The 27,358-nt window shown below is 44.8% G+C and overlaps 1 long non-coding RNA gene and 1 other non-coding gene across 2 annotated transcripts; one reads left to right on the forward strand and one right to left on the reverse strand.

Moving 5' to 3' along the window:
- Positions 1-341: 341 nt before the first annotated feature.
- On the reverse strand, positions 342-7,470 carry LOC108402152 (uncharacterized). The gene is made up of 3 exons (XR_012127097.1): positions 7,383-7,470; positions 7,171-7,282; positions 342-4,613 (listed from the first exon to the last, which is right to left on the reverse strand). It is a non-coding gene; the product is annotated as an uncharacterized lncRNA (long non-coding RNA).
- Positions 7,471-18,196: 10,726 nt separating this feature from the next.
- LOC118968773 (U6 spliceosomal RNA) lies at positions 18,197-18,303 on the forward strand. Its single transcript, XR_005056625.2, has one exon. It is a non-coding gene; the product is annotated as a U6 spliceosomal RNA (small nuclear RNA).
- The last annotated feature ends 9,055 nt before the right edge of the window (positions 18,304-27,358 follow it).

Genomic DNA, 27,358 nt, shown 5'->3' on the forward strand with positions numbered 1-27,358 from the left:
ATGTGCTCATCCAGAGGTAAACAGCAGGGAATCCATGAGGCTTATCTCAGGCACAGTATGTTTCTTTGCACAGAGCCATTTCTGGAACCCCAAAGGGCAGGGGAATTTCTTCACCCTTGCTGTTTCTCAGCGTTAACAGGGCTCAGATAAAATTCACCATTGTCAGTAAGAGTTTCTTCAAGTACTTTTGGAATGGATAATGTTGGTATCAAATGGCTGTTGCGTTTACACCCCATTGCACAAATTAAAGGACACTTAAAAAAATATGTCAATATTTACAATATATCCTTTGTAACTACTTAGACTTATGACAAAAAATAGTATCAAGCAAACAAGCCGAAGGTCCCAGATATAAAATACAGATGGCTCAATACTGCATTTTAACTGTGGATGGCTGTAGTTCCCAACCCCACCTTTAGAGACCTCACCCATTCCTGGAGTGAAAATCTCCCCTCCATCCACAAAAACTGGGGCTACTATGTATCACAACCCCTTTGAGCCCGGGCCTGGCAGGGGAAAGCCCATAACCCAAGCCCTGCCCCTAAGGGCCCCATCCTTTCCCTCCTCCACCTTATCAATCCAGAAGCATCTGAGACAAACAACTTGATCTGCTTTGCACTTACAAATCATTGTTGCCACACTTAAAAGGGCTGTTCTCCCAGCCTCATGTACCTGTTTTGAGGACTGTTCAGGATGCTCTGGGATTTCCGTGCTGCTGGACCAGGTGCAGAGTTGAAGGGGGTTTCAATTTGGTCATTTTTGAGAGCAGTGGTCCTAGACCAGCAGCCTAGGTAGCATTTGGGAATTTGTTGGACCTACTGACACAGAAATTCAGGGGGTGGGGCCAGCAATCTGTTTTAACCAGCTGATTAACAGCTTCCTGATGCATATTCAAGCTTAAGATTCCGTGTTAGAGGGCGTCTTATCAAAGGGTTTCAGCCCCAGGCAAGTTCGCTATGGATTCAACGTGACCAAAGAAATTGACAGCAAAACGTTCCTGGGGTGAAAGAGTTATACCCAACTTTATTTCCAGGTGGCAGGTCAGTCACTAGAATCCCATTCACTCAGAGCGAGTCTGCATGCAGCAGCCAGTCTCTGCCTCTGGGCCTCTCTGCCTGCACAGTCATCCCGCACAGCATCCTCTGGGCCTCTGTTCTGCTCTCCTGCAGCCTTGCAGCTGTGCTACCCTGTTGCGCCCAGAGCACTGGGCGGAGCTCTCTATATAGAGTCAACAGCCATGTATTGCCCACAGGTGTGCAGTGAGCCAGTCAACAGGGCCAGGTGAGAATCTTGGCCACAGAAACTCTCATTTTATCCACAGAGGGTATGAAGCTGACAAAACTCTGGAAGCCAAATGCAAATAATTTTCTCATTTTATTCAAGCAAATTCCCTCTCTATTAGTGATGCCGGGGTTCTTGTTTGAGGAGTGTAAGAATGAACTTAGCAAACACTCAAGGTAGGAAGGCCAGGGAGAGGCTTTTATTTAGAGATAAAGTGAGAGGACAAAGCTCCTGGCTAGTGCCAGAAGGGGACAAGAGAGCCAGTAGTTGTGCATTGTCTAGAGGTTTTATAGGCAGTTGAGGATTTTCGGGAATGTGATGAAGGGCTTAAGGGGTGTAGACTTGTTAAGTGGTTTTAGAATGTTCATCCTTGATGAGACATCAAGTCCCTTCTCATTAGTCCTCCAGGTAATTCTGCAAAATTAACATGAGAAATTTACTGCAGATTTCTTTCCCAGAATAGCATCTTCTTGGTCTAGGAGCCTATCAATCATCAATCAAGACTGCCTGCCCTGCCCTCAAGGTGGACTGAGTTGTTGTCTGTTTGCTAAAGAGTTTAAAAGGCAATCTAAGGTGGAATCTTTCTTGCTTTTATTATATTATTTATGGCTGGGCTTGCTTGCCATTATTAATTGCCCAGGTTGCAAACCACCTGATCAGGTCTGAAGGTGGAAAAACAGCATATTCGCCTGGGCCTTTTTGCACGCTAAGGTGAATCTCACACATGATTACAAATGATTAGCATAATAAAAACTTGGGCTATGCTGAGATACTTTCCTTTATCTGGGGAATATTAACTGATCTCATTGAAGAATGACTCTAGAGCTTAATGTTTAGCAGGGAGTTTTGGTAGAGGGTTTCTTTGCATATAGTTACATTGCTCTGACTGTAATTTAAAAAGCTTTGCCTTTTCCAGAGGCCTCCACCCTACTGTGTCTAAGCTCACAGTCCCTGTCTCATTAGCACTCTTGATCGAACAATGATTTTGGACCCAGCTGGACACAGGCTAGCCTGTCACCAAGACACTTTCTTGGTCCCCTTTTACCTTCCCTCAACTCCTGAGAATTTCCAAGATTCTTAGACTCAGGTTAAATTTCACATGACTGATTGTTCATGGAAAATTGGAGGGATTTGATCCAGGAGAATTTTATTCTCCGCTATGACTTGTTCCATTTGAGACTATGGTTTACTTCACATATAAAGTTAGTTCTCAGTCTCAGCTGAGCATTGGAATCGCCTGTCGAGCTTTAAAAAATACTGACGCCTGGGTCACACCCCAAGATTCTGATTGAACCGGTGCGGGATGGGGCCTAAACCTGGAGATTTTTACAGCGCGCCAGATGACTCTGGTTTGCAGCCAAGTCAGAAGAGCCGCTAAAGCGCAGCTACCTAGAGACTCCGGCAGAGGGCGCTGCCTCCCTGTCATCCAGAGAACCAAATGTGAGCGCTGGAAACCTGCCTGCCGGCTGCACAGCTCCGGTGCGTGAAGTTAAGGGGACCCAGGTGCCCTGACTTTCGGATCACCGACCCTCTTGTGTTCTGAGACACCTAGAAAGCTACCTTAAGAAGTAAGAAGCTGTTTTTCTGAGTGACCTAGAGGTCACAACCTCCCTAAGCCTTGGTTTCTGATTTATAAAACAGGGAGTGAGGGGACTTGGCCGTTATTCATGCTTTCAGTGGGTGCTGAGCCTCGTGAAGTAGACAAGATACTGATCTGGGGAGGAGGAGAAACATTATATGAGATAAAAGTCCTATACAACAGGGGAGATGCATAGAAAGACGGTGGGTCTCGCTTTTTCCTATTTTAGAGGAGTTTTGCAGGTGACCCAAGTCAAGGGAGGGAAAAAGAGGGAGAGATATTGAGATTTACATATGTCGTTATGTATTATGACACTTCTCTAGTTTAATTATCATAACAACCTAGTACCGCAGTTGTGATACATTCTATTTTACAAATGAGAAATCAGGCTCAGAGATGTCAGGTAACTGGCTCAAAGTCACAGAGGCAGTAAGTGGTGGAGCACAGATTGGATCTGGGGTGTGTCTGACTTCAAAGCCAGGACTCCCTCCCCACCTCGTGCCCTCAGGAGTGCCTAGCTTCCGCTACAGGGTTTAAACCCTGCTACATATTAACAGGGGCTCTCTTACCCATCTTTCAGATCAGGAGTGCACCCCTCTTCTCTCCCCGCATGTCTGTTTCACTGAGGCAGGATTCTTCGGCTTCTGTCTCTGCACCAGCCCTGGATGCGGAGGGCTGCCTGGGAGAGACTCGAATCCCTTCTTCTGCCACTGTTCCCCGGCTCCACCCCTCCTGCCCAGTCCAGGGCCCTCTCCTCCAGTCAAGGGCAGACACCCACCGAGTGATGCCGTTTGCAGCCTCCTCAAGTGTGAATGAGATTTCTAATAGGACCGGCTGCCCACTGGCTTTAGGCAGGGTGAGGGATAAAGAGAAATTTAAGAGGCAGGAAATGGGGGAGAAGAGAGCCAGTTTGGAGGAGCTGAAGGAGCTGCTGAAGGAATGACAGAAGCAGCCTCTGGTGGAAGTGAAGGACTGACTGCTTCAGAGAGGTAAAGTTTCTTGCCAAAGGTCACACAGCAAGCAAGTGGTAGAGGAAGGAAGGGTAAGCTCAACTAACGGTTGCATTTTTAGCACTCCCTAAGGGAGTACAACTGCCAGCCCAATTTAAATCGGTAAGATGCATTAGTGTCTAAAGGAAAAGAATTTCCATCCTTTTCTGCCTCCGGAGGCTGCTGAGTCCTTCACATTCTGGCAGCAGGGCCCCAGGGGTGCCTTACGCCTGCTGTGTGGCTGAGGAGGGTGGGATAGACTTGGAAAGGACTAGGAAGGGCATCTGAGTTTGTTGTTTGAGCGGCGTATCCCCACTGGGGGTCTCATCTCTGGGACTCGGTAATCACCTTAGGCCCAAAAGTTCCATCCATACAAGTCCACTTGTTTAGGCACCAGATAAGCTCCAGGCCAGCCAGGGGGGAACGTGTCCTCTAAACTGCTATCAGAGCACCTCGGTCATGAGCACACACCCATTTGTGCCTGCGCACACCCGGCTCTCTCCTGTGAGGCACTGGGTGTGGGGCACTTGGTAACACGCCCTGTGGATGCTCAACCAAAACCTGCTGTTGGGGGAATCAGCGAGTAACTGGGGAAGGGGCGATTCTCTCCCTGCCCTATAGTCAGCGGTGTGGAGCGGCCAGGGGCTCCCAAGGACAGAGACCCTGTCCATGAGGTTGCGCCTCTCCCCACAGCTTCTCACTTGCACTATAGTCCATTCTTGTTTCTGGAAGATGTGCTGCCCTGGCGTGTGCAGAGGAGTTTTCTAGGAGACAGAGAAGGCACAGAAAAAGTGCATGAAGGGGAGCCAGAAAGTGGGGTGCAGCCCAGCCCCACACCCCGAGGAGGAGGCCAGCACCGTGCGGCAGACTGGGACTTGTTGTTGAGCACAGCCGAACAACAACAAAATCACTAGTCTTCCAAACGGGGCCAGTCGGTCTGCGCCGCACCGGGCCTTCCTGCGGCCCGTGACCCTCAGCCAGCCGGGAGCCCTGCAGGGCCCGTGCTCCTTCCCACCGGCCCGTCGCCTCCCTCCACCCCTCCGCCTCCCAGTTATCCCAGCCTCTGCTCAGAATTGGGGGGTATTGTTTTCTTATTCTCTTTTTCTTTTTCTCTGGAGCATTCCACTTTCTATAATGAACCTACTTCCTTTAATAACAAGAGCTTATATTTAAAGGGAGGGCAGGCAGGTAGGCAGCTCATTTCTCTGCCTTCTTCATTAATCATAGGCACTGTGAGCTGGGGGAAAGGAGGAGCTTCAGGTAACGGTGAGCCCTCCCTACCAGGCCTGCTCCCTGTCCCCTTCAAGTCTACAGTCATGGCCCGTAGTGACAAATCCTCCCAGGGCTGATGTAGTCACAGCTCAGAATGCAGCGGGGCAAAATGGATGGGGGTAAGCGGAAGGTGGAGTCCTGGCCCTGAGGCCCCTTCCCCACAGGCCCAGCGCTGGGGTCCCCGTTTAATTTCCCCAGTCCAGAGCATGGATGGAGCACAAGCAAAGGCCCCCCGCACCCCCCCTGCCTAGGCCAGCCCTAATCGCACTGGCAGGGCATATCTGCTTCTTAATTAGCAAAGGCCACAACATCCTGGCGGCTCACAGAGCACAGCCCTAATTGTATTTCTGCTGCAGCTGAGGGATAATTATCCTTCCCTATTGGTGCTGCTTTTAATTCTTTCTCTTTTTAATGGAGAACTCTTCTCCTGGAGTCCAGCCCTCCAACCTTCTGTTTGTTCTCTCCACGCAGCCTGGGGGAGGGCTCGCCTGAGGACATAGAGGGGGGATGTGAAGACCGGTAGTGCTTAGCTCTGAAGCCCAACCCCTTGCAGCTGTCAGCCCTAGACAGGTGGGCTTGACAGCTCTGTGGAGCGGGGTGGGGTTGGGGGTGGGGGTGGGGGGGTAGGGAACGGGTATCCCTCCCCAGGAGGCTGTTAGGACCCTCTTCTCTCCACTCCCCAATGGGTGCTGGCTCTGCAAGCTTTAGGGAGCAGAGACCCCCCACCCCCCACCTAGCCCATCAAGGAAGAGAGAGGAAGCTGTTGCCATTAGTCTCTTTTTTTAAAAAAAAAAAAACAGTAATAACCCCGAGTCTCTTTGGTCACCCCTGAGAGAGGACTAGCACATCATCCTCAGTGTACAGTTTCAGACACAAAGATCTGAGTGCTCATGTCAGAGAAAAAGCCTAAGATGCAAGGTGTGAACTGGAGGGTTAGAACCCTAGGCATTCCTAGGAAAAACACGCCTTTCTCAGAGTGCTCAGGTTAGCGTCCTCTGGTAACAGGTAAGCTAGAAGTTATTACAGAGAGAGTTTGGAGAGAATCCTGGCAGCTCTCTGGGCTCTGCCATGCAGGACTGGAGTCCAGGCCAGCCCCTGTGAATAAACGTGGCCCTAAAGCTGCCCAGTGGCTGTCCTGCTGTAAGCTCACCGTAACAGCAGGGACTCTATTGCTCATTATCATTGCCCCCAGAGCCTAGCACAGAGCTTGTCTCCTAGTAATGAAACTGGGTGGCAAAGAGGCAGGGTTCAGAGAGAGGGTTTGATCATGAGGTATGAACACAAATAGATCCATTTTCACTGGCTTTTTCCTTGCAGGACCAGTGAAACCGGACTTGAGATTGACAATGGCCCCAGTTTTCCAAAATTCTTTACTCTGGGCTCTGACTGAGATGGGGGAAGATGCAAATAGCAGAGGAGATTGGGATAGAGTCTGAGAAATGGACCTTGAAACAATGATCTGCCCTTGAGTCCACCACCTCCCTCTCCCCACTTCTGGTTTCTTTCCTCTGAATTTAGAGCCATCCCCTTAGCAACACTGGTTTCCATGGTTTCCTCCATAACAATGATCCCCAAGCCCCTCCTCTCTTTTTCCTCCTGACTGTAATGGATGATAGGCATCCTCAGTGTGGCCACTCCACGTAACCATGGTAATGATTAACCGAGCCTTCATTTATCTTTTGTGCAAAGAGCTGGTAATATGAAGCTCTTGGAAGAGAGAGGTGGGGGAGGGTCCCGGCTAGAGCTGCCGTTATCGTAAAGAGGAAGTCAAGGGACTTGTCCTCATACTAGCCTTAGGATTTAGCTCAAACTTTTGTTGAACTCCTATTTTAAACTCCAGGGAATCAACAATATACAAGACTTAGCCCTTAATATTGAAGGGCTTATAGTCTAGAACCAGGGCTCCTGTTGCCCCTGAAACCCTGGCACAGGGGGGCCACTAAAGGAGGTGGCTCTTGATAGCACCATCATGATCAAGCACCTATCCAGTCCCAGCACCCCCACCACCCAAGGACCAAGAAAAGCCTGGCCAGGAGGGTCTGTACTCACATTAAAGCTTCTCCAGGCTGTTGACAGAGTTTCTGTCTTGCAAGTGGGGGAAGACTTTGATGCCCCTTCCTTGTGGAGAAGTGGAAACTGATGCCAGCATCCCTAAATAGGGCTGTTTGGTGCGGGGAGAAGGACAAAATGACCTGCCCAACTCCAGTACCAAGAGGGGCTGGGATAATCTCAGGGATCAACGCCACCTGCCCGCCACCTACCTTCTCAGGAAGTGATGGGTCTTATGCTGAACTGGAGGGTCAGTGTTTCCATCCAGCCCGCTTTTTTACTTGTCAATGAAAATACAGGCCAAAGGTCAGCTGTGAAGAATTAAAGTTAGAAAAAGAAATAAAACTACCAGATACACCAGAGTAGGACAAATGAATCCAAAAGCTGAGATATCTGTTCATCATAGGTAACATAGCTCTTCCCTCTGCTAGTTTCCTATCCCCACACCCAAAAGTTTTCACCAAATTCTATGGGGGTGGGGTTTGAACAGGGTCGGGGGTGGGGGACCAATTCTGTACTTCTAGGTAAAATCACAAAGATCCCTGGACCTTTGGTGCTGATACCAATAACCTACACTGACTTGGAAAGATGATCATGATATTTTTTTTTAATGAAAAAAAAATCCATGGAATATATTATGTGTTTAGGTAAGCTACAAATAACTAGGTAGCCAAATTCATTCTTGGAAGGCAAGTGCAACCTGGATTAGCCAATGCACGTTCCAGATCCCAGAACTCTTGAGTTTAATCCTTTGCTACTGGTTGGAACTAAGCAGGTTCAGTTATTCTGAGTGCAGGCTCACTCAACTAGTCAGAAAAGGGTAAATGGCATCTTTTGATTGGTTGACAAGGCAATACATACTAACCAGTGAAAGAATACTTCTCCTTTTCTGACCAATAAGATCTCAGTTCTCTTGATAGGAAAGTAGACCTTATATCCATATAGAAAATGAGCTGAAAGGGAATAATAATTTTAAAAAAACACGGTTGCTATAGTCTATGAGACATTATTGATATGATCAATGATAGCTGTGCCAGAAAATTCATAAAGACACTTCTTTGGAAAGAAAAGTACAAAAAGCAGACCAGCTATCTGGTCTGGCCTAAAAAAGGAAGTTTCTACAGTAACATGTGAGGGAAAAGCATTTTAATGTAAATGTCCCCAAAATGTATCTAACAAATCCACAGGAGGGAAATTTTGGCCTTCAATTTAGACTAAAATTATAATGATTTAAGAAATTTTTTTCCCCACATTAACAATGAGTGAAGGAAAAGGTGAAGAAAACAAAATGAAAGATATGTGTTTTTACTGATGCAGGGTATTGTAGGCAGAAATATGTTGAGTTACTGCCTGAAACAGATTTCCTCCATGACCATGTGATCAAGTCACAGCTCAGTTTAAAACAATGTTTTGTTTTGGAAATAGCCAGTTCATGGCTCTTAAGGAGAAATATTCTAGAAGAAAGAGTGCACAGAACAACGGTTGTCCCATTAACTTACTAGTGATTTCCCTTTAGATCATTCTGAGACTGTTCCAGTTGCCTTTGAGAAATTATAGGTAAAATGATTTCCCATCCAGATATTACAAATGAACACAGACAAGGTTGACGGTTGAAAAGCTGAGTCAGTGTCTGTCAAGCAAGGAAGACGGGAAAGATCAGGAGATGGGAAGCGTCAAGTGCTGTGCTTACTGATAAGGAAGGCAGTGCTGGAGAAGGAGAGAGAATCCTGAGGAACCGAATGAAGGCGATGCTAGTGGTCATTTGCTAAGGAAGTTTCTACCTACTTTGTTTTCTCGAGAGAGGTGAGAAGAGTGAGTGATCTAGAATTCAGCTTCCCTCCCTTGAATGGAGGTGCTTGGGGGGGGAGGAGCCACTCCCAAACCAAGGAGAAACATGTTTTTGTTTTTTGGGGGGGGTATGGGGGTCAAGATGGGAAAGGTCTTAATTGCAAATCCCAGAGAAAAGGCAGGGTAGGATACGAGACTGCCTCTCTGAAGGGAGATGGGAGAGGATGGGAAGGATAGCGGTGGTGGAAAGGAAGCTGCTTCGCCTTGCACCCTGACTTAAAAGGAAAAATTCACCGTCTAGGATTTCCTCTCTAACCCCCAGGGATTTTGTGGGAGCGGCTGTGACTCCCACCCAGACCAGGGAAGCCAGGCAGGGACTCCCCAGCAAATATTTTAATCAAGGTGCTCACAGATAATCAGGGGCCAAAGCCCCTTCACGCACTGTAACCAAGGCAACAGGAGGCTGGGGCTGGTTGCTTAGTAACCACACTGTAGCGCTGGGTCCTGTCCCTTCTCCTCCTCCCCCACCTCCGTTTGCCCTTTGTGATAACTTCTCCGCGGCTTTTTTTTTTTCCCCCCCGTTCTGGCAAAACAGTCGTTCTGCTCTTCCTACAAATGGCACTTTGGGCTCCTTTGGCTAAAAAATGCGCACTTTGATTTTCATTTTGGACAGATTTCACCACCCAGATGATTGTGACCCAGATACAATGTGCTTCTTACCTCGGCCTCAATATCCCAACATTTTCTCCCTCCGTCCCACCCTTTCCCCTTCATTCACCGCGTCAAGGCGTAAGAAGATTGTGGGGAGAGAGCGGGAGAAGGAGGAGTAGGGGTGGACGGAGGAGAGGGGGAACACGGCTTACCAGGCTGGGATTCCCGGCAGATCCCCGGCAGATCCCCGGCAGATCCCCTGGCCCGCTCGTCCTAACTCACCGCTTACAGTCGCGCCTCTTGTCTGTTCCGCACGCTGCCGGCACTTAGCACCAAATTATCCCAATCGGTTTTAGCGAGGGGGAGATAGAATGCCCTCCTGGACTCCGACACCCAAAACCCTGCAAAAATGGGGAAGATGAGTCCCCCCCCATTCTTCGGCCAACCCTGCCTCGCCTCCGGCCTCCTCCACTTGGGGTCTGAGCAGAGCGCCAGCCGCGTCGGCCTAGGGGGCTGAGCCGCGCCTGGAAATCCACGCTGGGCGCTCCGTCCAGGGCGCTGTCCAGCCTCTGGTGCTGAGACTGGAGGCTCGGATGCGCCCTGGACGGGTTCTGGGGACCTTCAGCGGTCCGATTCTGACCCCTGAGGTAGGGACCCGAAAGGCAGGCGCTCTGTTCCCGTCGAAAAAGGCGAGGCTAGAAGAGTGCAAAGATGCCCGTTTTCAGCAGATCGGGCTCCCTCCGGGGCGTCATCCCCTGCACCTCACCTTTCCCTTCCCCGGGTTATTGTCGCAGTCGCAGCGGACAGAAAGAGCCGTTTGCCCTGGGATGATTATCCAGCTGTGCCCCGGCACTTACCACATTTTCTCCTTGCGCGCGGGCTCTCTGGGGGCCTGCAGGCAGAGTCCCGGGACTCCGGCGCTAGCGGTGCGGGGCGGTGGCGGGCAAGGCAGGAAGAAGAGGCCTGGAACACAGAACCCCGCCGCCCTTCTGCATGCAACAGGTTTGCTGCATCCGGAATCTGAAGGGCAATCAGCGTGGAGACCAGGCGGCGGCGGCGGCGGGCTCGGGGAGACTGGGTCGGGAGAGCGCGCAGTCACCAGGCTGCGGTGCTGCCCATCTCCGGGAGGGCGCTCGACCGAGCCGGACAAACCGCAAGCCGTGCTTCGGAGTGGCCGCGCAGGTGGGTACAGAATAAGACGCCCCCACAACTGGAGCTGGTCCACGCACCGCGGGAGCGCTCGTCTGCCGGACTGCGGGGCCGCCTCCAGCCGTGCAAGCGCCCTCACAGCTTCGCTCTTGGTGAACGTGGCGGCGGGCACCGCGTCTTTGGCAGATGTGGGCCCGACTGCCCCCTGCTCGGCCCTCCGAAGCTGCCCCAGGCTCAGCCTCGCGGGTCTCAGCTCCGGGTGGTCGCTCCTCGGGTATCGAGCCCTTGGCCTGCGGGGAGGACTGGACCAAGGACCCTGGTGGGATTCTACCTGGCATGGACCGCCGCGTCGAGGAAGACCGCTGCTCGCCGCGTCTTTCTGGAAGAAAGCCCCCCTTAACCACCCGCCTTTGGCTCGTCGCTTCTCCCGCAAGAGCTGCAGAGCAGGGTCGAGGGGCTGGGGTTTGCGGAAGGTATTTTATGAAGCGCCCCTCGAATACTTGCCTCTCTCTGGCCGTCGGCTCTGTCCGGAGTGTGGCCGCGCCGTCAGGGCGGGAGGCGGGTACGGAGCCCAGGGATCCTGCTGGCGCGGTCACCGTCCGCAGGGCTGCGGGGCCGGGGCAGAAGAGCTGCTTTAAAGCCGAGGCCAACCCGCAGGTGGCCTGTCAGGGCCGCCGATGTCCATGACGTCATCGAAGGCGAGCTGGGACGCGAAGCGGAGGGGGCTGGTCCCCGCGCCTCACATCAAAAGTCCCCTATGGCCATGGCAACAGCTCGCAGAGGTCCGCGGGCAGCAGCGGGCCGCCTTTTCTCTCTCTTGCGGTGCGGTTGGGCCCCGGGATCCCGCCCTTCCCCGGGGTAGAAGGTTGGATCAGGGTCCCGCATCTGTGTTGAATGTAGCGTTACTTGCACGGACGACGCGCCACAGCTGGCCCCGGGTCCACCTCCCTGTCCTCGCGCTTGTCCCTCTGTCCTGGCTGATCAGGGACAGAGGAGAAGGCCTGCCTGAACTCAGGGAGACTCCCAGAGTGCGGTCACGCATAAACCTTGATTTCCATAGGGACATTTCCTATCCTTCCTGCACCGCTGCCTCACCTTGGCAGGTCGGACCTCCCCGAATTCAAGGACGTGAACGCCCACCCTTCTCACCCACCCTTCACCCTCGCGCTTACCTGAGCGCGCACCCCCAGCGTCCACACAGAAACACCTCTTGTATATATGGCTACTCTGAGACTCCACACCTGCATCCTAATGCTTCAGAAAACAGCCAGACTGAGGAGAAAAGAGCAAACCCACAGCAGATCTGCTGCGCATTTATGGCTGGCATCCTGGAGGTCAGGGGACAAAATGGTGCACACAAGTGTTTACTGGGTTCTCGCATGCTTTTTAGAAATTTGAAGTACGTGTCAATGAGATTCAAAATGTTCACATAGAAATTTGGGCCCTCCATGTCTCTTGAACACAGAGCTGGCACTCTGCATGCCATGGAGCAGTGATCCCTGTAGATCCCAGACCAACCTAGGGTCTCCTCTCCTTCTTGTCAGTGTCACCAAGGCCATTTATCACCAACCATATCTTTTTTTTTTTATAGTAAAGAAGAAAGTGAAATATTATTTTTGTCTCCACCTCACCTGCTCACTTCCATAACGTCATCCGTCAGGCCCTGTAATCATGTGAGTTTTCTGCCCACTGGGTCCAGCAGGAGCTGGTAATGGCTTCACTGAGGCTGCAGTTCTTGCCACACTACTGGCTGGCTGGTGCCCTGCAGGTCAAACCTTTGACTGACACATGGACACCTGTGCTGCCCACATCTGGACAACACAGGGAGCCCGAGAGTTCCTCGTAGTAAGGCTGGTTTTGTTTTGTTTTTTCCATGTCCCTATTTCAAAATATGCAAGCATTTTGAAAAAAAATTTAAATCATATTTTTATTGATCACTCAGATATTTATTCACATAAAACAGTCTTTATATATTTAAATCTAAGGAATACTATCTCATTAACAAATATATAGGAAAACTAGGGAGAAGAAAAACATTTTAATCAACTACCACCTTAACATTACAATGTTTTACATTTTCGGACTAGCAGTTTAAATACCGCTGTAAAAACTATTCTTGTGAACACAACCAACCAACCAATGTACAAAAAAACCACAAAAACACTAATAACAACAACAGAGCCATATAGTTGCATTTCATGCCTTCTCTCTCGTACAGTCACATTTAGTGGAATGGTCATTAAATGTGTATTTTGAATAAATACAAAAAACTTGGAAGGGGTTGTCTTTTCTCCACCTTAGCACTAGAATTCCCTCCAAGGAGAAAAAGGTTTTTAGTTATATATGCTTGTTCTTCTGTCCAAGTGTCTAGAAATTGTGGTTGAAAGCAAAAGTAAATTTATACTATATCAACTCCAAATCTTGACCAATATGGGTTACTTTTGGCCTATTCAGGAAGAGAAGGGCAGGGTTAAGATTCCAAATCTATCCCTTGGTGGGAAACTTTTTATGTGAAAGACCCAATTATTTCCCTTATAAGAATCATCAGAATTAGTCATTGTATGGTTAAGAGAATTAAACAGACAATTTACAAAAGTGGAAAGATGACTGACATACCAACATCTGGATATTTTTTCTGCTTTATTTCAAATAGATATGTAAATTGTGACAGTATAGAATACCATTTTCCACATATAGAATTAACAAAAAATAAAAATGTCTACTTCCCAGTGCTGGAAAGGCTGTGGTGAAATGGGCACACAATAACGTATGGAGGTTGTCTAAATTGGTTAAAATAATTGGACAGCAATTTTTTAAGTTGTAGCAAGAGCCATAAATATATTCACATCCTTTGGGCCAGGAGTTCTTCTGGAGATCTATTCTAATAAAATAATCTTAACAACAGGAAAATCTAGATGCATAAATGTGTCCATTATAGCGTTACTTAACTTTTCAAGAAATGAAAATAACATAGATATCCAATAACAGAAGACTAGTACACTGTGTATTGGATGTTTAGAATGTTCTACCAACTCTAAAAGTCTATGTTTGTGCTGAAACATGAACAAAGAAAATGCTCATAATGTTAAGGAAGGCAATAATGGAAGGTAGAACTGCCTTCATACTTACGATTAAAGGCATGGCTTTAAAAGCATGCATATCAAAAAATAGGACAGAGGTACATCAAAGTGTGATAGTCTCTGCTGAAGTGAAGGAGTTGTAAGTGGCTTTTAAACTTTTTTCTTTTTATCACATTTTCCAAAGTTTCTGAAATGTGATTATATGCTTTCTGTAATTAAAATATAATATGATACAACTATGGGAGTAGATGGTATTTTTTAGGCATCTATTACTTATCTAGCACTCTGCCAGATGAGCATAATTGGGATAGGTGTGGCGACTGGGTCTCAGACCCTGTGTAAGTTACTTCACATTTTGACTTGGGTATTCAGTGACCAGAAGATGCTTTGACCTTATTAGCAAGGAGATGATAAGGGACATTTGGTTGTTAGTAGACTCAGGTACATCACCAGCTTAGCTGGCTTCGCCCTACTCTGCAATAAACATGCGGTGTTCCTGGTGTCCACTCCCTCACCATGCTTCCTTCCAAACCTGAAGTAATGATGATGATATTTCCCTTATATTTTTAATAGCATCTCATATCCAATGTTTTACAGAACTTTATAACAACTACTAATAAAAAATAACAACTACTTAAATATTTCATCATTTAATTATCGCGATAACCCTGTGAGATTAAGTGTCACTTTCTCTAGTTTTGTTTAACCTCTGTTTCAGTAGCTTGCCAGAAACCACACAGATGACAAGTGACGGATTCATCTGTAATTTGACTTGTAGACACTTATCTCCATAGGAAACAAAAGTCTTCACTATGGATAACAATTCTTATTTGGATTAATATTTAATTGGAGGCCAGATTGGCAGCTCAGCTGACCTGACCTTGATCACCATTAGCCAATATTCTCATTCATTTATTCCTCGGAATCTGTAAACCTTGGACCAGAAGTCAGATTGTGTGAGGGTCAGACATTCTGAAGGTGTCACTGAGTTTCCAGGTGTGCTAATCTTTCAGAATGAAGCTTTTCTGGAATGGAAATTAGACTAAGGTGCTGAGAGATTCACTTGCTGTGGGTGGCCATGAAGGTACCAATCTCATGACAACAACCTCACATCCCAGATGTGGAATCAGAGAACAATTACAGCAAATGCACTGTTGTCCCCCACTTCATAATATGGTGGGCATCACAGGGAACTGAGAAGCTTGCAGCTTTCATCCCAATTGAAGAGCAAGTATTTCTCAATCCTTGCCTGATTACCAAGAGTTTTAAAATTTAATTTCAAGGATTAACCGAACACCCAGTGGGTTGTCATCCTATCTAAAGAGAAGAAAACTATTCTTTAAAAAGAAAATAGAATATTGGCAATAAACATCAACTGTTTGGAAAGCAGTTTTTCTAAAATTTAGATTATATTATTTCTGGAAAATTAAAATCCAATAATTAAGAATTATAAATATACTTGGTTTCTTGGTTCCTGAGATACTTTTGATGCTTCAGCTAATCTGGGCAATTCTAAAAGTGATGCACGTTTATTCTTGGATAATATAATTATCTTAAGGAATGGAAAATTCATCAGTTGCCTTAGTGTGGAAAACTGTGCATGATCAGATTTTTTTTAAGTTAAAAAGGAGGTGATTATATATTTGTATACCTATGTTCATATCATTATATTCATAGTAGCCAAGAGGTGGAAGTAACCAATGGATGAACGGATAAACAAAATGTGATATATACCTACCATTAATTAAATATTTTTGAACCTTAAAAAGGAAGGAAATTCCAACTCATGCTGCAACGTGAGCCAAGGTTGAGGACAGTATGCTAAGTGAACTAAGCCAGGCATGAAAAATACTGCATGATTCTACTTATATGAAGTACCTGGAGTAGCCACATTAACAGAAACAGAAAGTAGAATGAATGGTGGTTGCCGGGGGCTAAAGGGCATGGGGTCGTAGGAAATTACTGTTTAATGGGTACAGATTCCATTTTGCAAGATGAAGAGTCTGTGGATGGATGGTGGTTACAGTGGTAGCACAACGAGGTGCATGTACTTCATGTCACTGGACTGTACACTTAAAAATGGTTAAGATGGCAAATTTTTTTTATTTATTAAGGTATCATTGATATACAATCTTATGCCCAGATTTCACATGAGGAACATGTGGTTATGACAATCCCCCCATTATGAATTCCCCACCATATACCCCATTACAGTCACTGTCCTAAGATGGTAGATTTTAAATATGCACTTAAAAATGATCAAGGTGGTAAATTTTATCTGTATTTTATATATAATTCCTGAAATTAAAAAAATTTTTAGAGGATGTGGTAATAATTGTAATGTCAGCAAATTTTGAGTCGTTCTGTTTGGAGGCAAACAAAATGAGGATTTAGGGGGACAAATGCTAATCATCGCTTAATTTTTTTCAATAATTTGTTCAACAGATATTTATATATTGAAAAGTGCATGATATAGGCCAGACACTACAATGGAACCTCAAACACAAAGAAAGTGGGACAATCAGAAAAGTCTAAAAAATTTACTTAAAAATATTTAAGGCCTTAAAAAGAAGGAATAGAAAATATGATAGAAGAGTAAGTGGTCATTTTTAAAAAAGAACAGGTAGATTAGAGAGAAAGAGAATTTAAAGAAATAAAACTTAATGTGGAATCAGTTATGGGAGGTACCAGGAAAAGCACAGTACATCAGGGTAAGGTTGTTATGCAGATTTAAGTCCACACCTTCTCCATTGATAACAGTTTTAAAAAACTTTTACAACTCACTAATGAAAAGACAACCCATTTTAAAAGTTAGCAGAAAATTTGAATATACAGTTCTCCAAAGAAGATATACAAAGGCTACCAAGTACGTGAAAAGATTTTCAACATCATTAGTCACTGGGGAAATAGAACATCAAAGCCACAATGAGATCTACAAACTAGAATGGCTGTACTTTTAAAAGTGGACAATACCAAGTGTGAGTAAGGATGTGGAGAAACTGGACCTTTCATACATTGCTGATGGGAATGTAAAATGATGTAGCTGCTTTGGAGAAAAGTGTAGTAGCTCCTCAAAATGTTAACTAGAGTTACCATATGACCCAGCAATTCCATACTCAGGTATATACCCAACATAATTAAAAATATGTGTTCACATAAAAACTTGTACACAAATGTTCATAGCAGCATTATTCATAAACGACCCCAAAGTGGAAACAACCCAAAGCCTATCAACTGATAAATGAATAAACAAATGTGATACATTCATATATGGAATCTTGTTCAGCTATAAAAAGGACAGATGGATGAACCCTGAAAACATTATGCTAAGTGAAAGAAGCCAGATACAAAAGGCCGATACTGTGTGATACCAATTATTTCCAGAATAGGCAAATCCATACAGAAAAAGAGCAGATTAGTGGTTGTCGGGGGTAAGGGGCAGGGGGAAATGGGAAGGGAATGCTAAAGGGTACAGGGCTTTTTTGGGGGGTGATGAAGATGTTTTGGAACTAGACAGTGAAGATGGTTGCTCAGCATTGTGAATATACTAAAAACCATTGAATTGTATACTTTAAAAGAGTGAACTTTTTGATATGTGTATTATTTCTCAATTTAAAAAAATCATTCACATTCCTGGGCAGCATCTGATTTAAAAAGATGATTTAATAAATGAACTTACTCAGAATTAAAAAAAAAACAAACCTCTTAGGTACCTAGGAATAAATCTAATGATAGCCTACTTATTGAGGAGATTCTAAATTTTATTGAAGGTCATAAAAATAGACCTAAGTCAATGGAGAGACATGGCCTATTTATGTATTATGGCAATGACATTACAGTTACTTTTCCTAAGTTAATTCATAAATTTATTGCAAATATAATAAAAAGCCAGCGGATTTTCTTGTGTGAATCTAATACACTGACCTTAAGCTTTATATGAAAACAAAGAGCCAAGAGAATATGAGAATTAAGGAGAGGCTTCCCGATCAAATATCAAGGTTATCAGGAAACTACAGCAATCAGTGCTGTGTGGAGTGGCCAGAGAAATATTAAAATAGGCCAACAGAAAAGAATAGACAGACCCATATATGGGAAGCTTAGTCTATGGGTGTTTGGCAATTGGAATATTTATATGCAAACATTTATAAGGAAAATAAAATAATATTACTTTCTAACCACCTGCCATACTCCCCAAATAATTTACATTTAGGATTAAAAACAAAAATGTGGAAAAGTTTTATAAAAATGGATAGTAAAATATACAGGAGAATATCTTTATGACCTCAGGACAGTGAATGATTTTCTTGAACAAGACCCAAAAGAACACAGAAAAAGATCAATTCAGTAACATTAAACTAGTGCTTGTTTTGGCAGCGCATCTACGAAGATTGGAGCGATGCAGAGAAGATGATCGCGGCCCCTCTGCAAGGATGACATGCAAATGCGTGACGTGTTCTGTATTTAAATAAAAACAAACATTAAACTTAAAAACCTTAGTGGAGGCAAAAAATGCAAACCAAATTAAGATTAACTTAAGAATTTAGAAAAGATATTTGCAAAGCATATTGCAAGGAATTAATACCTGGCATCCCTAAAGAACTTGTATAGATCATTAAGTAAAAGGCAAAAAATATTGAAAATTGAGTAAAGGATATAATCAGGCAATTTGCAGAAGAGGGCAATAAACTTATGAAAGATGTCCAAACTGACTAATTATAAGGACAATGCAGTTAAAACAACTATAATGACCAATCACATCCATCAACTTGGAAAATTAACCAGACTATATAATCCCAAGTGTTGGTGAAGGTAGGGGGAACTGGGAATCCTTAGATATTGTTGCTGGAAGTATAAATTGCTGTAGTCACTTTGGAGAATAATAGTTTGGCATCTAATACATTTGAAGGTAAATCCTTCCACCCAGCATGCCTCCTTCTACGTACAGATTCTGAAGAAGTTCTCATATGTGGTCACAAGGACGCATGAGCAAAAAGTTCAGTGCAGCAATGTTTGAAAATAGTAAGACATGGAAAGAGCTTAACTATCCATCAACAATAGAATGAATAAATTCTGATCTACTTATGCAATGAAATACTAGTTCAATGAAAATTATATATAGACCAATTAACTTGTAGCTCTGCATTTATCAACCTGGACCTCTATCTAGAAAACATGTCCGGTGAGAAAAACAAGATACAAAATGATTCACAAACTATGACATGAATATAAAAGGTAAAGCACACATAATGTTCATATAGATTGTAAATACAGTTGTAAATACAGATGTAAATACAGACGCAGTAAATGTTTAGTAACAGGGACAGAAGGTTACATATCAACTTGAGGACAGCAATCACCTCTAGCAAAGAAGAGAGGAGGTGGGGTGGTATAACTGTATCTGTATCATTTGATTTCTTGTTTAAAAGCATTTGAAGCAAATATGGTTAACAGTTGTAAAAACCAGGACATAGATACGCGACTTTTCTATTTTATTTATTTACATATCTTTGGAATATTTAATAGTGTATTTTTAAAGTAGGCACAATCCGTGCACAAGGTTGTTTGATGTTTGACCTTGAAGAGCCGTTCAACTTCCGGGTTGCAGGTTTTCTTTACTCCAATGGGGATGGCAGCCCTTGTTCTTCCTGGTAGGCTTCTGGTCCGCATTAAGTAGGCTCACGCACAAGAGACCACTATGAAAACCATAAATTCTGCTTAATGCTGATACCATTGTTATCACATAAAAGGAAACGGCAAATACATAATGAGCTAAGAACTGTTCAATCTGAGATTTGCAATTAGAGGACACACTACTTCTGAAGTCGGGTTACAGATAAAGAGAAAGTACTGTATTTCCCTTTCATGTTTCCCCAGGGTGTTCTAAGCAGTGCAGATAAAGGCTGCTTGCCCAGGGAGGTGGGTGAGAAGGTCCTAGGTTTAACAGGAGCATAAATTACTCCTTTGGCAGTCTACGCGGGACTCTCCCTCCGAGGAGGAGCCTTTAGGGGAAAATGCCAGCAGCTCTGAACAAAGGCAGCTTGTATAAGCAATCAGTTAGTTTGTCACAGAGGCAAACCTTTTAAGGGAAGATACAGGTGAGTTCTTGGAATTCCTGGGACAGGAAGACCTGCAAGAATTGCTCCTGAGCAGCTCATCTCCTGTCCCTGGGAAGGAAATTGATGAGTTAATTCATATGCACAGGAGAAGAAGTACTTGCTGACCCACAGCTTCCAATCCTCACTATCTTTACTGAAATGATAGCCTTTCAACTAAATTGGGAGAAACCATTTTCCTGGGGGAAATCTCAAGAAAAATCATTGTTTCCCTATCATCAGGTGGAAATCTTGTTAAGTGCTCCGAAAACCTTGGTTTGATGGGTTTGTGCTCCACAGCCCCTGGCAGCCTTGGCTAGGATTTCATTCTAAAATAGCATTTCGTCTCTGTAAAAAATGTCTTATTGCTCCAGGCTTTTGGGGCTCAAAGACCTTCATGAGTTTTTGACTTGAGGGGACCCTGGGGAGAAATGGAGGACATTTACGTGTCATCTCTAAGTTGGTCTACAAGATGTAGGGACACCTGCCATGACTATCAAGACACTGCCCCTATCCAACCATTCAGAATTAGTATTAAATGTAATTTTTTTCTTTTTAAATAGATTTTGTACTTTAGAGCAGTTTCAGGTTCACAGCAAATTTGAGCAGAAAGTACAAAGATTTCCCATGTACCTCCTTTCTCCACTCATGCAGTGCCTTCCCACTACTAAGATCCCTCACCAGAGTGGTTCATTTGTCAACAACTGGTGAACCTACATCAATATATTATTGTCACCCAAGTGTCTATAGCTTACATTAGAGTTCACTCTTGGAGTTGCACATTCTATGGGTTTTGACAAATGTATGATGACATGTATCTGCCATTGTAAAGAAGAGTTTCACAGCCCTAAAAATCCTCTGTGCTTTGCCTATTCATTCCTTCCTCCCCCCAAGGCCTGGCAACCACCGATCTTTTTACTGTCTCCATAGCTTTGCTTTTTCCAGAATGTCCTATAGTTGGAATCATATGGCAGGTCTACTTACTGCATTGCTTCTTTTAGAAATATGCATGTAAGTTTCCTCGTTGCCCTTTTTATGGCTTGATAGCTCATTTCTTTTTAGGGCTGAGTAATATTCTATTACCTGGATGTACCCACATTATCCACTCACTTACTGAAGGACCTTGGTTGTTTCCAAGTTTTGGCAAATACGAATAAAGCTGCTATAAACATCCATGTGTAGGTGTCTGTATGGATATAAGTTTACCGCGTATTTGGGTAAATACCAAGGAGCGTTTGGTATGGACAGGAAAACAGTATTGTCGTGGCTTGATGGATCTTATGGTAAGAGTATGGTTTAGTTTTGTAAGAAACTGCCAAGCTATCTCCAAAGTGGCTGTGTCTTTTTGCATTGCCACCAGTAATGAACGAGAATTCTATTCCATTCCATTTGGTGGTGTCAGTGTTCTGGGTTTTGGCCATTCAAATAGGTATGTAATGTTATCTTATTTTTGTTTTAATTTGCATTTCCCTAATGACATATGATGTGGAACATATTTTCACAGGCTTATTGACCATCCTTATCTCTTTGGTGTTCTACTTTTTGATCATATTTTTTGTTTTCTCATACTTGAGCTTTAAGTTGTATGTATATTTTGAATATGGTCCTTGATGAAATAATTTCTTTTACAAATATTTTTTCCCCATTCTGTGGCTTGTTGTCTCATTCTCTTGACAGTGTTTTTTTGCAGAGCAAAAGTTTTCATTTTAATGAAATCCAGCTTATCAATTATTTCTTATATGGATCATACATACCTTTGGTGTTATATCTAAAAAGTTATCACCATCCCAAGGCATCTAGGTTTTCTCCTGTTATCTTCTAGGAGTTTCATAGTTTTGCATTTTACATTAGGGCTGTGAGATCCTTTCTGAGTTAATTTTTATGAAGCATATAATGTCTGTGTCTAGATTCACTTTTTTGCACATGGATGTCCAGTTCTTCCAGCACCATTTGTTGAAAAAACTGTCACTGTTCCATTGTATTGCCTTTGTCCCTTTGTTGAAGATCAGTTGGCTATATTTATGGGCCCTCTACTTTGTTCCTTTGATCTCTCTGTCTTTTCTTTTATCCATATTATATTGTCTTGATCATTGTCGCTTTACAGTGAGGCTTGAAGTCATGTAGTATCAGTCCTCCAACTTTGTTCTTCTCTGTTTATATTATTTTAGCTATTTTAGGTCTTTTCCTTCTCATATAGGCTTCAGAGTCAGTTTGTCAATATCCACAATATAACTTGCTGGGATTTGAGATTATGCTGAATTTTGGAAGTTCAACAATTTGAGAAGAACTGACTTCTTGACAATATTGAGTTTTCCTGTCCACGAACATAGAATATCTCTCCATTTATTTGGTTCTTTGATTTCTTTTGTCAGAGTTCTGTAGTTTTCCTCATACAGATCATGTTCATATTTTGTTATATTTATACCTAAGTATTTATTTTTGGGGGTGCTATGTAAATGGTATTGTGTTTTCAACTTCAAATTCTACTTGTTCATTGCTGACATATAGGAAAATGATGGACTTTTGTATATTAACCTTTTAATTCCAGGGTTTTTAAAATAGATTTACTTGGATTTTCTACATAGACAAACATGTGATCTGCGAACAAAAGCAATTTTAAATCTTCCTTCCCAATCTGTATACTTTTTATTTCCTTTCTTTGTCATATTGCATTAGCTTGAACTTCCATTGTGATGTTGAAAAGGAAGGATGAGGGGAATATCCTTGCCTTATTCCTAATTTTAGTGGGAAATCTTCTAGGGTCCCACCATTAAGTACGATGTTAGTTATAGGTTTTTTGTAGATATTCTTTACCCAGCTAAGGAGCTTTCCCACTATTCCTAGTCCACTGAGAGGTTTTACCTTGAATGAATGAGTGCTGGATTTTGCCAAGTACTTTTCTGCATCTACTGACATGATCATGTGATTCTTCTTTGATTTTTTGATGTGATGGATTACATGAATTAATTTTTCAATGTTGAACCAGTCTGGCCTACCTGGAACAAACTGCATTTCATGATGGTGTGTGTAATTCTCTCTATATTGTTGGATTCCATTTGTAAACACTTCGCTGAGGACTTTTGAATCTATGTTCATGAGAGATACTAGTCTAAAATTTTCTTATATTGTCTTTGGTTTTGGTATTAGGGCAACGCTGGCCACATAGAACGAGTTAGAAGTATTTCCTCTGACATTCTGAAAGAAGTTATAGGGAATTGGTTTCATTTCTTTGTTAAATATTTGGTAGAATTCACCAGTGAACCCAGTCGGCCTATAAATTTATTTTTAACCCATCTTGACTCATATCACTGCTACCAGTTTTGCTTGATAGTAATAGTCCCTTAAAGTTACCTCTTATCCCACTGTCAGAGTAGTTATGGGGAACATAACTGGCTGCAACTTCATGGGGCTCAGAGCAAAATGAAAATCAGGACTTTTGTTAAAAAATTATTATGACTATTAAGACAGCAACAGCAAAGCATAGAGCTAATGTAGAGCCCTGTGCAACTGCACAAGTCACATGCATATGTAGCCAGCTCTGACATGAGGGCCCAGAAAAAGTGGCCTAAAATCTATAGAAAGTCCTATCGCACCTGGGAGGGCACTAGCATTTACTGTGCTCTGAACGTGGTCACAATAGATATTCAATAAATGTTTATTGAATAAATCTCACTAAATTCCCACATCTGCCTTAGGAGGTACATACTGTTTCCCCTCATTTTACTGATCTAGCAACTGAGGCTTGGAGTAGGAAGTAAATGTGCCCAAGGCACAAGCTAGACTGGCAGAAATAGAATTCAAACCAGACCCTCTTCTGACCCTCACATGGGTTTTCCCAACTCACATAGGTTTCCCTGGAGCCAAGGAGCCCACATAGTTCCTGCTCATCAGGAGGTCTGGGTGGGTTAAGGAACCCTTTAGTAGGGCTGGGAGCCCAGGTAGCCAGACCCACCTGAAATCTTACCTTCACCCTGGGAGCACTGCTGAGGGGTACATCCAGGTCCTTGAGAAGTAGGGTCACATAGACCCCTGTCTCCTTCTAGGACCCCAGAAGAGCCCCCTTACCCAACATCGCACTTCCCCACCACCTCCTCACATTAGCCCTTGTGCTGTGGCTTAATATTTTACAAGAGGGGAAAGGCCTTTGGCTACACAATGTTTCTACTTTCAGTCCTGTTTGGAGGTAAAGAATTACAAGCCCCACTCAGCTATTAGACTGAGAGAGAGGAAGTAAATTAAAGGGTAAACAGATAAAGAGTGGTGGTTCAGAAATTATTCTACTATGGTATGTTATTATGATTCCATCTTAAAGGCTAACTAATTCATTCTTTCCCAACTCACTTTGTGTGTGCATGCCCAACACACACACACACGCACGCACGCACGCACGCACGCACGCACACACACACACACACACACACACATTGCATTTAAAAAGACAGCTGGAGCAATGGGAACTAATGCCAGCCAGGGTTTTCTTACACCTCTCCGTGGAGCAGAGACTCATATTCAGTAGCTGCTAACTAGGCTTTCTGGCCCTGGGAGGATCATCAACGTTGCCTGGCAACCACCAGCAGGTCGGCCTCTCACACGGTTTCCTTAAAGAAAATGGCAAAGCTCTCCTTCCTGTCACAGTCCAAGCAAGGTCTAATTAGTGTGAACGGGAATCAATCACAGAGGGGGATGGGGAGAAGCGCAGGCTGGGAAACAGTGTGTGGAGAGTGCAGAGGAGAGTGCAGAGGAGGGCCTGGAGTGGGTCCTTGGGAGCCAGCGTGAAAATAGCCCTTATTTCTTAATTCCACCCCTTACTGCCTTATGATGGAGCCCAGGGCAGGGCAGACAGGGGAACTTGCTAGGCTTATGCCTGAGCTACGGTTGAATAAATAGGGCATCTTTAGTCTGGAGAAAGACTGGAGATATGGTTGTCTTTAAATATTTGGAAGCTGAGAGTGCAGAAAGGGATTAGCCTGGTGCTAGTTGGCGTGAGCGGGGAGCGAATGTGGACCCATTACGGGGTAGAGGTTTTGAACTCTGAGCGGTTCATGGAGGAAGGTTTTGTCTTGGGAAGACAGTGAATTCCCAGTGGCCCAGGCGTGCATGCTGGGGCAAGAGTGTGCACAGGTGGGCGCTGACGCCTTTGATGGGTCCGGTCCACATCTATGACACATCACCTTGGACGTGTGTGCATTCCTGAGTGGACATTAAGTAGCTCAGTGTGTGGGCACTGAGTTCATCCGACCCATGCCCTGGGTCCTGAGAACCAGCCACCCTCTCGTCCCCACTAGCAAATGTTGGATATGCTGTTGGCGTCCTCTTCATACACCCCGAGGATCCCAGCCCAGGGTCTCTTGGACCCACAGGTATGGTGGGAGGCACTGAAAACAGAGTGGGGGTTGGGCTGTACTCACAGCGCAGACAAGAGAAAGGACTGGCTTGTTCTTGCTGGAGCAGGTGACAGCATGAGCTGGGGGACAGGTCACGGGTTGTAAAGAGGACTTTCGCACTTGGAACAGGGACTGGAAGATCATGGCGTGCGTGAGAGGAGATGGAGAGGGAGAAGCTGGTGCCAAATGACGCTGAAGTTCATTTCAGATGTTGGGTGTGTCAAGCTAAGGTTTGGACAGGTGAGCAGGAGAGGCAAGCCCCTGAGAGACCAGCTATCACACAGTGACATTCAGTGTCTGCCATGTGCCGTGTGCTTTCCACCGAATTGTCTTTAACAATCACAACAACAGGTAGGGTGGGCAATTCTATTCCCACTTTACAGGTGAGGAAATTGAGGCACAGAGAGGCCAAGTGGCTTGCCCAGAATGACTCAGGAAACAGCAGTAAAGACTGAAATACAGATGTGCCCCCTCCAAATTCCACCTCTTTCCACTTTGCTGCTGCTCCCTCCCACCCCAAGGCAGACAGGGATCCAGGCACTAACGCTGCAGTTGTGCACACACAGACTGGCCCCTGGCGGTGGGACTGTTAGACCTGAGAGCTCAGCATCACCTAGTTATGCCTTCTTTTTTTCTAAAAAATAGATTGTTTTCTTTTACATTTATACATAGAGGGACGCTAGAGAGTACGTGCATAAAAGGGTACAGATGCATACACCTGTAGAACCATCACCCAGGCCAGGATACAGAACATTTCCAGAAGCTCCAATTGTGTTTTCCTTAACACAAATCAGAACTCTCTTGGAACTGCTAACTATATACATGAATGGGTCATGTGCCACTAGATAGAGCCTAACAAGATTTGCTAACATAGGGACTGCATTTTTCTCTCCAAATGCTATGGTTTCCAGAGCCCAGAAGAAGAGGGGATGAGGCGATCTTACAGCAGATAAGATCCTGAAGCCCAGCATTTGAGATGATTAATAGTCCCTGGGCCGCAGCTCCGCTCAGTCTGATGTGGAGAGAGCGCAGCCCTGTTTAAATTACCTCTGTTCCAGCCCCCACCAACCACACTGCTCTGTTACCCTCAGTGAAGTCAGAATCAACCCGTGTTTAAACTCTCAGGTGCCTTAGAGGGCGCGTGTCATCTCTTAGCAAAGTCAAAGGAGTATTTCTGAAGCGTTACCTGGGAACTCAGAATGCTACCTTACAATCCTTAGGGTTTGGGGGCTTTCTCAGTCTGGGACTGCTGCAGCCTGCTAGCTTTGAGGAGTTTGGCAGCGGGGCCTGGGGAGCCTTGTTGGGAGGACGGAAGTGCCAGATGGCAGGCGGGTGTTCCGCCTGACTTAACAACCTTATCAGGTGCCCAGAGGGGCCCAGCCCTCAGCAGTCATGTTCTGAAAGCCAGGGGAGGCATTCTCTTTCCTCCCCCTTCCCTCCTTCACGTCTTCGGCCTGCCCCCCCATTGGTCAGAAGGCCATCCCGTGGTTCTCAGCTTGCTGACTCAGTCCCCACCATACTAGATCCTGGGCAGAGGCTGATGGCTAGGTCTCCAGAAGGCAGAATTTGCTGTCTTCCCAAATTCATCGTTTATAGACTAGCAGGGAGATGATGGGCTGTGGAAAATCCCTCCCTGGCTACGTACAGATTCCCATTAGAGTGGAGGGTGACTTACCTTAATGTAGCCATACTGGGGGCTTTGGCACCTCCACATTCTAACTGCTCTGCCCTGCTGCACTGGGCCCCAGCTTCTAGCCTTTAGTTTCTGTCAGTGGGGTGGAGGGAAGAAGAGAATAACTCTGGGTAGCCTCACCTCTGGGTGGGGTGGCCAACTTCACATCCAGATATCTTGGTTATTGGTTATATATCACACATACCAACTTCCACCTCCAAATGCCCAGCCCAGCCATCTTGGGGCAGAGCCCAGCTTCGTTATGAATATACCTAAAATGATGTTCTTTTCCTATATTCAGCCACTGGGGACTAGAGAAGGAATCTCCAGGTCAAGGTGGCTCCCTGCATACATCTGTTTTCTCCTGTGTTC

This window comes from Manis javanica, chromosome 18 (genome assembly GCF_040802235.1).
Source record: "Manis javanica isolate MJ-LG chromosome 18, MJ_LKY, whole genome shotgun sequence".
Taxonomy (NCBI): domain Eukaryota; kingdom Metazoa; phylum Chordata; class Mammalia; order Pholidota; family Manidae; genus Manis; species Manis javanica.